General features: G+C 36.7%; 1 long non-coding RNA gene across 2 annotated transcripts; it reads left to right on the plus strand.

Annotated features, from left to right (window-relative positions):
- The first annotated feature begins 7,645 nt into the window (after positions 1 to 7,645).
- LOC103480188 (uncharacterized) lies at positions 7,646 to 14,840 on the plus strand. Of its 2 annotated transcripts, XR_014084821.1 has the most exons (7): positions 7,646 to 8,111; positions 9,212 to 9,568; positions 9,648 to 9,707; positions 9,831 to 9,899; positions 9,991 to 10,047; positions 11,402 to 11,518; positions 11,608 to 14,840. It is a non-coding gene; the product is annotated as an uncharacterized LOC103480188 (long non-coding RNA). The 2 variants fall into 2 exon arrangements; XR_014084820.1 differs by having other exon boundaries at positions 9,831 to 10,047.
- The last annotated feature ends 1,115 nt before the right edge of the window (positions 14,841 to 15,955 follow it).

Here is a 15,955-nt window from a genome sequence, read left to right on the forward strand (position 1 = left end):
TGAATGTATAATTATCAGGTGAAATAAGAGTTTTTTGTTTTCGTCAACTTTGTCGTTAAAAAGATGCCAGTCTAAATGTTTCATCATAGCAACAATTGAGGAAAAACAACAAATCCCTGATAATGTCTATAGCATTTTCTTCTATCTGAATTTGGTCTTATTATAATTATTTTTCCTTGCAAGGTCTCCTCTCAGAATTCTTTTGTTGCTCATTGTCAAATTAATGTAGATTTCTTAAAATTACTCAAATAACAGCATGTCGGTGGAAAGCTTTTTTGCTATGTGAATTTATCTCTATCATATTTCTGTGTGAGGATTGCTCATGGGAAAATATGCTCCATGGGAAAAGAGGAAACGGTTTCCATCATAAAACAGAAATCCTGGTTTTCTGCGCCCCCTGCTGGTGGAGCTAGCAGCTACGACAAATGAGAGTAAATCTCCAGTCAGTGCAGATGCTTATTTATCTACGCATCTCTATGCTTCACGAAAGTTTTAAGCCCAGCTGCCTTGTTACAAAATCATTTTGCTGAACTGTCTTCCCCTTAAGTTGTGGTAAATGCATCAACATTCAAATTCAAAATATTTTACTGCAGATAACAAGTAGGGGTGCACCGATTTCAGTTTTCTGACCGATCGCCGATTACCGACCCAGATAGCACAATATGAGTGAAACAACATTGAAACAATGTCAGGCAGAGAAATTGAATTTACGTTGAAGCCTGGCATTGAAACGGAACTGAAAGTTGGTGACTTGCATGTTGAATCAACGCTAGGGTTTCAACCATAACTGACACTATATCAACGTTGATTCAACCATCATCTGTATGTCAATTTGCATGCAGATTTGTGTTGATTTTACATTGAATCAATATTGATTCAACCATCATCTGAACGTGGATCTACATGCAGATTTCTGGGGGTGAGCAGGGGGAGATGAGGAGGAGGTGAGGAGGGGTGCAACAAACAGCATACTTGGATTCAAAATTGATTAGACACCAGTCCTGAAGGAAAGCTGACCCTCATGTTTTCAGCTTAGCAAAACCCTGTCAATCAGCCATCAGTTAAAATCATGTGTGCTTGTTTGATGGTTTATCCACCATCTGTCATCAACCAACCATAAAGTCAACCTTTGTTATCAATTCAACATTGAATTAACATCTTTTGCAAACAAACCATCCATCCATCCATTTTCTTGCACCCTTGTCCCTCAGTGGGGTCGGGAGGGTTGCTGGTGCCTATCTCCAGCTATCGTTCCGGGCGAGAGGCGGGATACACCCTGGACAGGTCGCCAGTCTGTCGCAGGGCAACACAGAAACACACAGGACAAACAAGGTAAGGGGTAATTTGGACATTCAACATTGATCAGATGTTTCAACCACAAAACAACAAAATAACACTGATTCAATGACACATTTTCAACATTGGTTACTTGGCTAGAGGTGGATGGTTGTTTGATAGTTGATCCACCGTCAGTTGTCAACCTCAACCAAAAATCAACCATTCTGACTATAATTCAACGTTGAATTACCTTTGTAATTCAATCACTTCCATCTGGCGGTCAAACCTATTCTGTTCATCACAGGAGGAACCATAAAGTTCCGTATATTTTTTCTTTTAGATCTTTTACCGATTCCGATTTTGGCCGATACCAGTTTTTTGTCTGAAATGTTGCTCAATATATCAAGAAAGTTGCTGAACTGGCAACAATGGAGTGACCATTGTTAACTGTAAATGTCCAGGCATGACCTGGTCAGCCGGTTTGCCAGTCAAACCTCTCTCACGGGATAAAAGAAAAGAAAAGCACAGTGGTTGACTTTTAGACCTTTGCCGAGGTTGAAAACAGTGGTGAATAAGATCGGCTTCATACGTGACGACATTTTATTTTCACAGATATATAACATTTTATTCCTTTTATCTGTACACATACATTCATGTTCTCAAAGCCATTGCTAAAATAAATGTGATGAGAAAGGAAAGACCAAGCTTATGAACTGCTTAATTTTGCATGGTGCAGGTTACTTTGAAGAAAGGACGGTCTTTGTATCAATCTTTGGGTGTTTGGGTTTTGATTTTTGAGTTCTATAATATCATTAGAAAGGTAGCTTGGCTGTTTATTTTAGGGACTTTATCATTAAGATTAATTACACACAAATGGATATTGGAAAGCATTTATTTAAGACAATTTTCAGCTTGCAGCTAGTAAAAACATGACATTTACAATTAGAATATTACATCAGACTAAAAACAAAACAAAACTGTTTAAAATCACTTAGATAATAGATAATCATCCATGTTAGTTGAGTCATTTATTTTATTTTATTGTTGCAACGTGAATTTATCTATAATATTTATATGGCTGGGATTGTTCGTAAAACAATACAACGTTACGCTCCATGTGAAAAGAAAACTGGATAAACTGTATCCATCATGCAACCGACCTCCTGGTTTTTTGCGCCCCCTGCTGGTGACGCCAGCAGCTACAACCGATGAGGGTAAATCTCATGGTGCTGATTTTAGGGTTTTGGAGTCAAGGTGGAGGTTGACTATTTTTTTCTAACAGCGGGGGTCCAGGGTAAGGTGTTGTGGTGTATTTTGTGAAACACAGCACTGGTTAGCAAATATTTCATGATTATGCTTCGGTACAGCAGCCATAAAATGTAATAAGTTTTTGCAAAGTATGGTTTTGTAATATATTTGTTTCAAACTTTGATCAATTCTTCCTGATTAAATGTCTGCATTAATTAACAAAGCAGAGCTTAAATATATATGAACTATAGTTACAAAATAAAGAATTTTTTTTAATTGTGACAGTAGGGCTGAAAAATATGACAACAGTTTTCGTTTGGAATATATTTTATTGTTTGTTGTTTTTTTCAGCTGGTCTCTATAAAGGTAATTTAAAGATGATTTATCATGATGTTGCTCAGGCTGCCTTGTTTCTCTTCTTCTCATTTTTTAGTAACAGGAACAGATTTTAATGCAAACACTAGATCGTCCAGCTGCATTATCTTTGTAACTAATAAAAGCTATTAAGGTAACTGAATTTTGCAGCTTTTTTCTCTGACTTCTCATAGCTGCTACTATTAATACCTGAACTATTCTGAACATCCTGAATGAAGCCAACACGCCGCAGTTCATCTAGAGTTCTTCCCTTCACTTTGCTGTCACTTCAATGACTCAGTGTCCTAAAAATGTAGTTCATTTGTTACAGTTAAGCAATCCTTTCATTTGTTTATTCCTTACCTTTTTGAAGTTTGAACACTAAAAATATTGGATGAATAAGTCACAAAAATACAATATTATAACAATAGTCTTTAAAAAATGCATCTCGCTAGATGAAGTGATCATCCTCAGCTCATTGTCTCTTCATTTTCTTCTTCTTCTTCTCTCTCTTCTCCTCTGTCGTCTCCTCGCTCTCCCTCTCTGCTCTGGGCTGAAGTGGATTTATTTCCAGGAGCTGAAACAAAACACCAGTCAGCTCTGCTGTTGTTAATGCAGTAAATGCCATGAATCCATTAACTTCTCAGTACCTGGTGGTGGATTCTTCTGAGCTTTATGAGCTAAATACTGAACACAGACGAAGGCTGAGATGAGGAAGAGGATGGGCAGACACCTCAGGATGAAGATGATGTCGTTAGGTTCGATATGTTCTAACGGTACTTTACAGAGACAGAGGAACATAAATGTGCAAGTCAGTAAAAGTCAAACTTTCTATTTTGATTTTACAAATAGTTTGAATCTCTAGAAGAACATATATACCAACTCCAGACTGCATGAAGTGAAATCTTCTGGTGCTGCCATGTTGTCTGAACTTTGAACCCCCAATTCTGGACCATTTTTTTTTTTACTAATCATTCATCTTTCTGTTGTCTTCACACAACAAGATTTAGCAAGAAAAATACAGGTTTGAATTCTTCTAGACATTTTATAGCTCCTATTAAAGAGTGCCTCTTGAAATTATGTCTCTTTTTTTATAAATATTTTTTAAATGTCAAACACAAAATTGTTAGCTGTTGTTGGATTTAGACAAAGTTTATGCTGTCCTTTGTAAGCCTCGCTGCTATTATTTATTTTATTTACAAACAGTGAAACTGTCCTTATATTTGTTTTGATTTTTGAATATTCTAGAGTTCATTTCAAACTGTGTTTAATATATTCCTTTTATAATTATTCACAGGTGTGCTACAGGGGAATGAAACATGTCTGGAATAGCAAACGATAAACCAAGATGGAAACAGTGCAGGATATTAGGTCCATGATTTAACTTATCGTCACATTTTCAACAGAGGCTAATTTACTCCATAAAATTATTTATGTAAAATACAGGCAGGAAGTGCAATATCAGATATGATTTACACTTGTAGTTATTCTCTGAATTCTGAACTTAAATTCCACCCAACAGTCAGATGAATCGTGTTTCAGTCACTTACTTCCTGTTGTGCTTTTAGTTGTGTTCTCTCTGGCTGTAACTGTGATGGTCGTTCCTTTTCCTTCAAATTCAGTTAAAACTGGTATCTCCACAGTAACCTTGCAGATGTATCTTCCTGAATCACTTCTTGTCATTGTTTCAATCATCAGAACTGAACAAATTTGTTTCTGCTCATTCTGAGAGCCTGTAGACTGATCTATGACAGCCTTATTCTCTATTAATGTTTGGCTTTTCAACCATTTAATACCAACTCTTTCTGTCCCTTTCCAGCAGCAGGAAATGTTTCCTGTCTCTCCTTCTTGGAAAGAAACATCCGGACTCTGAATAACAACAAGTGCATCTGAAGAAGCACCTGGACAGAAACATAGTTGAGAATCAGTTGTAAGAAGCTGAAAATGTCCTGATTTTGCACTTTGATATGGAAATGAGCTCCGTAGATATATTTAAATGATAAGTCTGATTTAAACCAAGAGCAGAAAAAAGCTGAGGGAAAATGTTACTCTTGCTCATTACAGTTGCATTTCCTGACAAGACAGTGATGAATTAAAGGTTTTTACTTGTCTTTTTATAAAATATCCATATTTACATAATGCCTGACATAAATTTTTGACATCAGACATTAAGATTAGTTTTCAACATACTCAGGTCTGAATTGTTCCTCTGCCTTGGACCATTAAGTCATCGGCTCATCAGTGTTGCATTTAATATAGTTTGATTGCTCTATTAATCTTTTATTATCTGACTAATGACAGATCAAGCTGTGTACTCCTACTGTCTCTTATTAACAATTCTCATCCATGGTTTACTCACCATGGATGAGAATTTAACTTAGAAATAAATGCTTTACTTTCATCAGCTTGAAATTGTGCTTTAGTCTTTGAACCCGGCGTCCATGTTGAGCACAAGATTTTGTGTTTCTGAATAAAAGCTTTTTCATACAAACTAATCAAAGATATAGCTGTCATTAGCTGTTTACCAACCATTCATTCTTTTATTTTAGCTCTCAATTCTGAGAAACAGAAATTATTTACAATAAATTAATAAATGGGAAATAAATAAATATATTAAAAAAAAAAAGTGACTCACTCCAAGATGAACCTGCACAGAGGAGCAGCAGACTGGTCAGTAGAAGTGCCATCATTTAACACTAAATAACAATAACTGCCTCTCCTCTCTGTTAGTATGATCTCTAACACAAATCACTCTGTTTCCTCTTTATCTTTATTAGATTTGAGTTCATCTGTTTTTGAGGAGCAATGTGACAAACCACAGACCAGGTTCTTTCCTCTCTAAAGCGTCACTTCCTTTCACAAACAGATATTGGCAAAGTCCATCCATCTGTATTTATTCTAAAAAGTAAATATATGAGTTTTACAGCTCATATTTATCAAAATGCATGTTTTTATCTTTTTAAGGGTTTCCACTGGGGTTCAGTGTCCAATGAAAAAGACCAACAAGCTTCATTAAAAGGAATCAGCAGAACCTTAAAAGAACTACAAAGAAATGAGACACATAGAAGCAGCACACGCTATCTGGATGAGGAAATAGAATGGGAGCTGAGGTCCAGTCTGATGATTTTTATAGAAATCCTGTCTTTACATAATGTGAAAGGACTTTTACTTCGATCTCAATTTGCTCTGTGGAGTTCAGTGATCCAGGATAAATGCAAATGAAGATGCATTTATCCTGGATCACTGGATCCAGGATAAATGGATCCAGTGATCCAGATCTGTTTATTAAAACAGATCTGTTTTAATATTTTTTTCATTCTTAGACCTGCAAAATACTTCCTCTTTTAGAGGCTCAGTGTTTACAGTGCGTCTGTTTCTACTAGGGCTGTTAATGAAACTCTGTTAGTGTGAAAGCAGAACTAAACAGGAAAAAGCTCAACCACAAACTTTATAAATATGAAGGTGGCGCTACTCTGAAGCAGAAAGGAATCTCCCTGGTTATTTGCTTCTATCTGTTTGGGTGCCACACATGTCAAAGATCTGTACAAAGTCAGAGTTTTACATACACTGAGCCAACTGTGCCTTTAAGCTATTTGAGAAGTGATGATGCCGTCTGTGACTACTGGCTTCACAATCCCGTTGACATGCATGTCAACGTGAACCTCAAAAGCAGATTCTGGTTCTGCTGGGAAACCAGTTTAAGACCTAAAAAAAGAAGAGCAGTTCTATGAAAACTTCCTTTTGCAGTATCCAGATGCCTGAAGGTGCCACTTTTATTGTTTGCACACTTGTCTGCTTGTATAAACAGCATGAACACATCTGACCTTAATACTGTCCAGGAATAAACAGGTTTCTGAAGATGATTGTAAGTGGTGGAATTTTTTGATAAATAAGTGACTGAATCCTTTGTCTGTAATAGTTTTATTAAAGCTTATTACCAGGAGTGTTTCACCACAAGCCAATCCTCCACAGAGGTTTGGCTGAAACCTTCATTATCCACAACGAAATGAGCTGAAAAGCTGCTCAGAGAGGACAAAGCCATTTCTCCAACAGCAACACAGCAAGCTAGATTATGATTTGAAAATGCACTCTGGGACAAAGATCTTAATTTTTGGAGTCATGTTTTCATCTTCCTGTGAGAAGATTGTGGAAATAAACTCAACATGTTGTCAAAATCAGAATATTCTTGAGTGCAAATGCCACCAATTCAATTCTTTTGCTGTTTAATCAGGCATTTAGGAAAGATATGCTAAAACAATCCATATTTTTCCACATATAACATGACTGTAATTATTTAAGGTCTTGTAATCGTGTTTCTCCAAATTGCTTCTGTTCCTTGTGTGTTTCTCATTTCAGTTCTTGAGTTTTCATGTCGGTCCTGCAGTTATCTGCTGCAGCCCGATGTTATGAGTCTGTAGGTTTGTGGTTGAGCGTCTTCCTGTTCAGCCGTCCGAAACAGAGAGTGAAGCCATTTCCGATAAACAGACCTCATGATGGTTCAGAGCTCTATGAGAGCTGAAGCCTCTGAACGACAGGCTGCTGTTTTATTACTGATACGATGTGGAGGAAAAGTCATTTATTTAGAGGCAACAAAGAAAATCTCAAAAGCAGATTCTGGTTCTGCTGGGAAACCAGTTTAAGACCTAAAAATAGAAGAGCAGTTCTATGAAAACACAATTTTTCACTTCTACCAGATCAACAAACAAACAAAAAATTCCGTACGGTAAAGATTAAAAGGTTAGCAGGACTAATAGCTAAGCTAAAAACAATACTTTAAATTGTATATTAGAACAACATCAGCAGGAAAGAAATACTTTTATATCTAACATTACTGAATGATGTATAAGATTCATAGGACTTCAAATTATGCTATGGAATTCATGATATTTTAAGAGCTATGACATTCACAGCTTTTAAATACATTCATGAAATATTAACTTTTCCTTCAGATATTCTACGTTTAGATTTCTACTTGTTCAAGAGTGGCAGCAATAAAAAAAACACTAGAGAAATGGGCTGTGAGGAGAGGTGTGACTCTAGCACATATGGAAGAAACAGCACAGCCTGTGGTTTCATACGTCTCTCTTTGTGAAGACTTTCGGATGATGAACAGAACAGAACGCATCATCACTCTGTTCAGACTGCAGACAGTCGGGTGTTGGCGTTCAGAGACAGGATGAACCTCCTGATGTGTTTCCTGTTCCTGTATGTTGGCTTATATCCATCCTGGGGTAAGTAAGAACAGAAAAACTTTGATTTTCCTTCAATTATCACAAATTCTTGACATATAACTCATGTAAAGTTAATTACAATCTGTTGATGGAGGACCTATTTGAATAAATGTGTTTTAATGAATCCTGCAAAGCGTAAAGACAGAATGTAGTTCAAATCGATATAACTATTTCATTAATCGTTCTATTTGATGGTTCTGCAATATAAAATTGTGAAGATAAACGAAGAAAGTTGTGTTTTTTTAAAGGTTTTATTGGCTCTAGTGCCCAGGTGTCAAACTCCAGTCCTCAAGGGCCGCTGTCCTGCAGTGTTTAGATGTGCCACAGGTACAAAACACTGGAATGAAATGGCTTAATTACCTCCTTCTTGTGTAAATCAGTTCTCCAGAGCCTTGCTAATGACCTAATTATTCTATTCAGGTGTGGTGCAGCAGAGGCACATCTAAAAGTTGCAGGACTGGAGTTTGACACCCCTGCTCTAGTGGCCTTTATTTGATAGTTAATTGACAGGAAAGTGGGTATTGAGAGAAGGGGAAGACATGTGACAAGGGTCACCAGGCCAGGAATCGAATCGGCAATGGCCGCGTTGACGACTAAGGCCTCCATATGTGGGTTGTGCTTAACCCCTGCGCCACCACAGCACACCCCAAAAGTTGTGTTTTTATTGTGCACATCGAAAGTCATATTCAATAAATTAGAATATTCTTGAAAGTTCATTTATTTTAGTAAATAAAATTCTGTTTAGTTCACTTTGTAAAACATATGTAAATAAGTTACACAGATTGATGGCTTCAAGTTTTTATTTCTGTTAATTATGATGATTTTCCACTTACAGCTAATGAAAACACTAAATTAGGATTAGAATATTACATCAGACCAAAAGGAAGCCCCATTTTTAACATAGAAATAATAAGAAATATGTTTAGTACCTGCTTGAAGGTTGTTATTTTCAAAAGGTACTTACAATCTGATGAATGAGCCTCATCAGAACGCATATTAACCTTTCCAGAAAAACTAATAAAGAATAAATACTACAGAAAACAGAACTGTTTTGCTTCCACTTCTCACATTTTGCGAATATTTTTTCCGTTGTTCCACAGGTGTTTTGTCCCAACTTCTTGTTGTGAGACAGAGTGCGGACGTTTCTGTCCTGGAGGGAAAGACGGTGAACATCACCTGCTGCTGGTCTGGCACTTCTGATAGAGTCGGCGTGAAATGGCTGAAAAACCAAACTTTAATTAAGAATAAGACTGTCATAAATCAGTTTGAAGGCTCTCGGAATGAGCACAAAAACAAATGTGAGAATCTGACATTGGAAAATATTTAAAAAACCGACTCAGGAAGATACATCTGCAAGGTTAGTGTGGAAATACCAGTTTTAAGAGAAACTGAAGGAAATGGTACAACCATCAGAGTTACACCCAGAGAAAACCCAACTGACCACCACACTAGAAACGGTAACTAATAAAACTCTTTTGACCAAGATTCACCAAGATATTTATACCTCGTAAAATAACATATTTGTTTAATTTGAAGAGAAGAAGAGGACAGATGAAGACAAAGAAGATGACAACAGTAAAATCCACATTGTAGACAGTAGGTGACAAAACACCAGAGACCTGATGCTCATAGAAATACAGCAATGGACAATTTAATGTGATGTTTTCTAATATATGAGAGAATGTTTGTTCTAGAAACTCTGTCTTTATTCTTATTTAGAAGGTAAAGAGAAGGCCGTCATACACAAAGAGAAAACAACTGACAGACCAAGTAATCGCATTGCTAAAGGTAAGTGACATATCTGATATGTTTTAGCAACTAACAATAGTGTAATTTGTTGTAGAGATACCATGTGGCGCTACCAACGATTATTTTACAGATACGGAGAAAACCAGGGAGAAATCGGGAGAAAGAAAAAACCAACGACCAGCTGACGGTAAATCAGATGTTTTGTTGAATATGTTGAGCTACCAAGACTTTGTACAACCCGCATAACAGCGAACCACAACAAAGATGTTTCATTTCCTCAGTTCACTGGAGAGCTACAAATATTTGTAAGAAATATATAATGACTAACCGAGACATGTTTCCATCCATGTGGTCATGCGAATTGTGAGCAAACTTTAAAAATTTTACAAAAAGAGATAATAATAATAATTGTGAGTTTCCATACCATTTTGGAGCAAGTCAACCAGGCTACGCTGAGCATCATTTTGTCCGATGTTGAACGCCAAGTATGAGTAATAAATACGACGCAGAGGTCTCAAACTAACATGGACCGTACATTTCAGAAAAATGGAGATAGTACTCTTTTTCGGAAAAGCCGAAGACCACCTCAACGGAAAGTGAGAAACTTATGTCGAATGTTGCCTTTTCAATTGCGATACTTCAAAATGAGCGTAAATAAACGAGTTATGTATGTTTTATGATTATGTAAATAATAATTTTAACAAATAGCCTACTACTCATGATAAACTGTTAAATACGATTTGCGTTTCCCATCAGATACGGTTCCCACTCAGCGTCTCCTCGCCACTCAGCAGGTGGCAAAATACGTATATTCAGTGCTCTCATCTACGGACACTGTGAAAACTCAAACAGCGTGTTTCAGTGAAGTTGGCCCACTTTATTCACTTTTTGCAACTGCGTTCTGATGAAACACACATACATACATACATACATACATACATACATACATACATACATACATACATACATACATACATACATACATACATACATACATACATACATACATACATACATACATACATACATACTTTTTATTGAATTGTAATCAGTCTCTACGAATAACTAGTATAAGGTATTGTTGCAGTTTTCTCTGACATACAGAGCAAGGGTTCCTCTCCTACTTGGGGATTGACTGTCATGTTCCTTATTTTTATGAAGAGCAGCGCGCAATTAAAACACTCAGCATTCCCCAATGTTAGACACAATAGGACAGACATGAGAGAGAGAGAGAGAGATAGAGAGAGAGAGAGAGAGAGAGAGAGAGAGAGAGAAAGAGAGAGAGAGAGAGAGAGAGAGAGAGAGAGAGAGACCTCTCATTGGGAATCAACTGTCTAACAAGAGACACTGAGTGCAAGTTAGTGCACAAGCAGAAAAGACGATAAAACATTAATGTAGCCCGTCCTTCAGACGTCTTAATTTTCCACTTGTCTTGTTAAAGTTTTCAGTCCATCATCACAGTAGTACTTGTTCATGCCAATCACTTAGCGAAAAATGGAAGCTGAACTGACGACAATAACTTGTGTGTATATTGTATTTAGATGATTCCCATGAGGTAATGTTCACCTTCATCCTGAGGTCCCTGCCCATCGTCGCCCTCATCACTGCCTTCTTTTGGCTCTACTACGTAGGGACTAAAGCCCAGAGAGAAAAAGCAGGTACTGGATTACATCCTCTCAAAGTATCCTTTACGGATACTTAGCTGTGGAGTTGACTGATGTTATGTTTTTTTATTTTTTATTTTCAGCTGCTTCTGGAATTAAAGCGTCTTCGCAACAACGTACAGAGGAAAACCAAGAAGCAATTGTGACAAAAGAAGCAAAAGGGAAACGAACAAAGACTCGAGTGTCTACTGATCCTCATGTTCGCCCAGTACAGGATGTGGACTGAACTGCCTATAGGTCCATTTATTTATATATTCAGTCAGCCGACTTGTAGGTCACAGGGATGTTGGAGCCTGTATCTCTAACAGTCTATGGGTGAGAGGCAGGGTTTCTTCCTGAACTGAACTGGCTACCAGCCAAGCAAAGGTCAACTACAGACACAAACCAGACAAAAACATTCAAACACAACTAAGTGTAAGTTAAAATATCCAGTCAACCAAACATGAATGGTTGTGGAGGAAGGAAAGAAGCAAGAAGGAAAAACACAATTTATAAAGTGTCTTTCAAGTGCTTCAACAAACAAAATGACAAATACATAAAACAAAGTAACTACAAGTTTACAAGAAGTTTATGTACGTGTGGGTGAAGGGCCAGGGCAAAGTGCAATGTTCCTTTTGAACCTCAATTAGCATTTTGTATGGAAGCCAGAAATACAGAATATCATTAAAACAGTTCAACCCTTTAGCTGGTTTGGCTAAGACATGTTTTAATGAAGGTATTGCAATATTAAATATAAAATGTGCTCTGTATTGCATTCCGTACCAGTTTTGCACACAAATGTCACGTTTTTGTCATGTAAAACATTTACTTACTTTTTTTTTTCATAATTTTTTTTCGTTGCAAAATGTGGAAAAAGTATAAATGGTATGAGTCATGAATGTAACAATGAATCACAGAGATCTTTCTTAGCCAAGATTTTTCAAGTTGTGCTAGTTTGTGACCTTATCGGTGGAACATATTATGCAAATTTACTATCCAATATCAGTGCAAGACCAAAAGACTGAACTATATAGTGTTCAGTCACAAGTTTGGGTGTAAAACCAGAAGAGAGTAAACATTTGTACATTTATTTTTGTTTGAAATAGAGATCTTGTGATGTTAACACTTAAAGGGTTAACTGTTGCTGACACTTTACCAGAGACTGATAAAGTTTTCCTGGATGCTTGGTCACTGTTGTATCTATAGAATCTGAGGCCTTCACAGAACAGAGACAATTACTCATATTTTTGTTATCTGTTAAAATTTTAGAAACCACATTATTTTTTTTCCACTTCAAGATCTCACACTCTGTTGTGTTTCTAGTTGCAAAATTGTAAAATGTGGAAAAAGTATAAAGGGTTTTAGTCATGAATGTAACTGAAAGCTAACATAGAGACAAACCTTTATCTTAATTAAGAAGCATTGTTGTGTAACCTGCAGTTTTCAGATTAATTTAAAAATGAAGAGCTTTCCTCCAGACATGTTCTAAAGAAACGAAGGTTACCTCCAGGAAAGTGTGACAGTGTTTCTGCGTCATCGGCTCTGAGTGGTTAACCGAACAAAGGTTTACCACCAGCTTCACACAGAGCTATAAAAACTTTAAAGTGCTCCGTCTATGTTTATATTTATTAAACCCAACAACGATTTTCTGACATAGAATCAGAACATTACTATTCATCTGATATTGTATTGGCAGCAGATTAAGAAAAATCTTTTTCTTTTAAAGCTGGAAATAAAAACCCAGAGGGCTGCACTCAGAATACTGGTGTTTTGCGCCCCCTGCTGGTGAAACAGATGCTTCACCAGTCTGGATGTGATTATTGCTAGCTGAATTCTTGCTAGCTACTTGCCATTGGTTACTTGAATCAGATGTTTTCCGTTTTCTGCAGTCATGAGAATGTTAAATTAAGTTGTTTTTCAGACATCAGGAGCATAGAGTTTGCTTCCACTGTCGCTTTCATTTTCAATTCATTAAGTTCAGTTCAAAAAAATATTCTTATTATTCAAAAAGGGAAATTAAATGTTGCTGAACTCAAACTATTCAAGTTTCTTCAGAGTTGTTGCTGAAGGTTGTGGTTAGGAAGGATCTCCTGTAGTGGTCAGCATTACAGCTTTTAAATCCCTGGTTGATGCTGCTATAGCCTCATGGATGATAGCAGAAGAGGTTTCACTCTCCACAATAAATGTATAGAAGATATACAACATCTTGCCACAATTCCTGAATGGACAAACCTCCCTCTGTCTCTTTTTGTCGACCGGTAAACACTGACACATTTATGTCTCTATTTCTTCATTTTCCTGTTTCTCCTGAAAACTACAATCAACTGATTTGTGTTAACTCAAAGATTAATGTCTCCACATTGTGCAACAAAGCACGCCACCTGCTGTTTTTAATGTTGTTTTGATGCTCCTGATAACTACACTATCAACTGAGAGTTTGTGCTGTTAATGGGACTGTCTTGTACTGGAAGTATGAACTGCACAAAGTGAAAAGGAATGGTGAGAGTACAGTTCCCTGTGGAGCTCCTGCACTGATGACCAACTGATTATTTTGACCCACAACCCCACAGTCTTACACACTATGCTTTTATCTGTCTGATATTCGTTGCTCCAGTTAATCTAAATCAGAAATGCTAAGTTTGAGCCTTCACAATATCACTAAGTCAAATGTTTTCATCCAATTATTTTTCCGCATAAAAATGTACTGTTAATCAAACACATTTATCATATTTTTAACTTGTGATTTATCGCCAGGGAACTATGAGTACATTTAATTCTTCCCTGCATTCAGCTTGTAGAAGAGATTCTATTCCTTTGGGGTTCATTGTTTGACACACTGATTGGTCTTTTTTGTTTGATGTAACCATTTCCTGCCAAGTTGGAAAAAAACGCCACGGTGGTTTGTTTAGGTGTAGAAATCACGGAAAATACAAGCCGAAGCCGCAACAAACATTGGTAGCAGGTGAAGCTGTTTGCGCTTAACCACAACTAGGGCTGACAGTAGCAGTAGCACCCGCTGCAGTCATGAAGAGCGGTTAGAGAGCTACTGTTAAAGGAAACTGCTGGGAAACCTTAGCAGAAAGTTACAACCTTCATCCACCAGATGGCAGCAGAGGGTGATGAAAAATAACGTTTTGCTCCGCTTCTGATATGAAGCTTAACATCGCCACCTTCCTAAAATAATGTTTTTTTTATTATTTTATTTTATTTTTTTTAAAACAAAATCACTTTTAGCAAAAAACAAAAACAAAAACAAAAACAAAACAAAACAAAAAATCAAACAAACACACAAAAAATTATTATTGTAGGAACGTGGCCAAATGTGTGTGTGTGTGTGTGTGTGTGTGTGTGTGTGTTCGTGTGTGTGTGTGTGTGTGTGCATGCGTGTGTGTGTGTGTGTGTGTGTGTGTGTGTGTGTGTGTGTGTGTGTGTGTGTGTTTTTAAACTAACTAAAAAATGTTTGTAGTTCATATTGAGTTTAACAGAAAGTTTCAGATCTACCTAAGTGGCGATTCTGTTGAGAGATTGGGAGGTGTCAGCATCTTCAGAGGTGTATTTTCATTGGTCCGTTAAAACATTTGAAATGTTTAAACAGTTGTAACATTTCCATTTGATTTTAAAAAGTAAAAGTACCATTTGGAAAAGTAAAATTGTCTTCCGAACAGATAATTGTCATTTTTAATCCGACAGTTCCAGAATATCGACAAAATGTTATGAAAAAACGTGTTGTATAAAAGGGAAAAAAAAGAAAAACATTTGGGTTGCATGTCTTTGAGTGAAAAAAAGTATTTAATCAAACCTTGACTTCAAACTTAATACTAAAAAGAAAATATCAACATTAGAGAAGGTGGGTTTGCTTGTAATTGAGCAAGTTATGAAAATCAACAGAGGATCAAATACTAATTTCCCCTTTATTGCACCTGGATTGGGTTTGGTTTTAAAATTGATTCTGATTGACATAGTGACAGATGTCAACAGCACACAATAAATTCTGCAGAGTTAAATCAACACTATGCCGAGTTTATTTGGTCCCTTTCAGAACTGGCATTAATTTAACTCTTACACAGTTATTTCAACAACAGTTTGAGTAGTTGTAACTTTTTCAAGTGTTAAAATTACTCAATTTCTTGTTGAAATAACTCTGAAAAGATTTAAATGAACACCAATTCTGACAAGGACCAAATAGACTGGGCATAGTGTTGATTTAGCTTTGCAGATTTGCTGTGCAGATGATTCTGTTGTTCACGTCTTAATGATACTGACTGGAATCCTGAAGATTAAAAAAAATCTCCAGTTTGAGAGTTCTCTTCTGTTTACATATTACATAATTTACCACGTTAGGACCAGTAAAGTAAACTAGCGTTAGCATGAGGAGATTGAAACATGACGGTATTCCAAAATGCAAAAGACTTTGTTCTTCTCACACCAAATTCTCACAGTGAGAAAGGCTGA

Source organism: Poecilia reticulata, chromosome 18 (assembly GCF_904066995.2).
Source record: "Poecilia reticulata chromosome 18, P_reticulata-male-v2, whole genome shotgun sequence".
In the NCBI taxonomy this organism is placed as follows: Eukaryota; Metazoa; Chordata; class Actinopteri; order Cyprinodontiformes; family Poeciliidae; genus Poecilia; species Poecilia reticulata.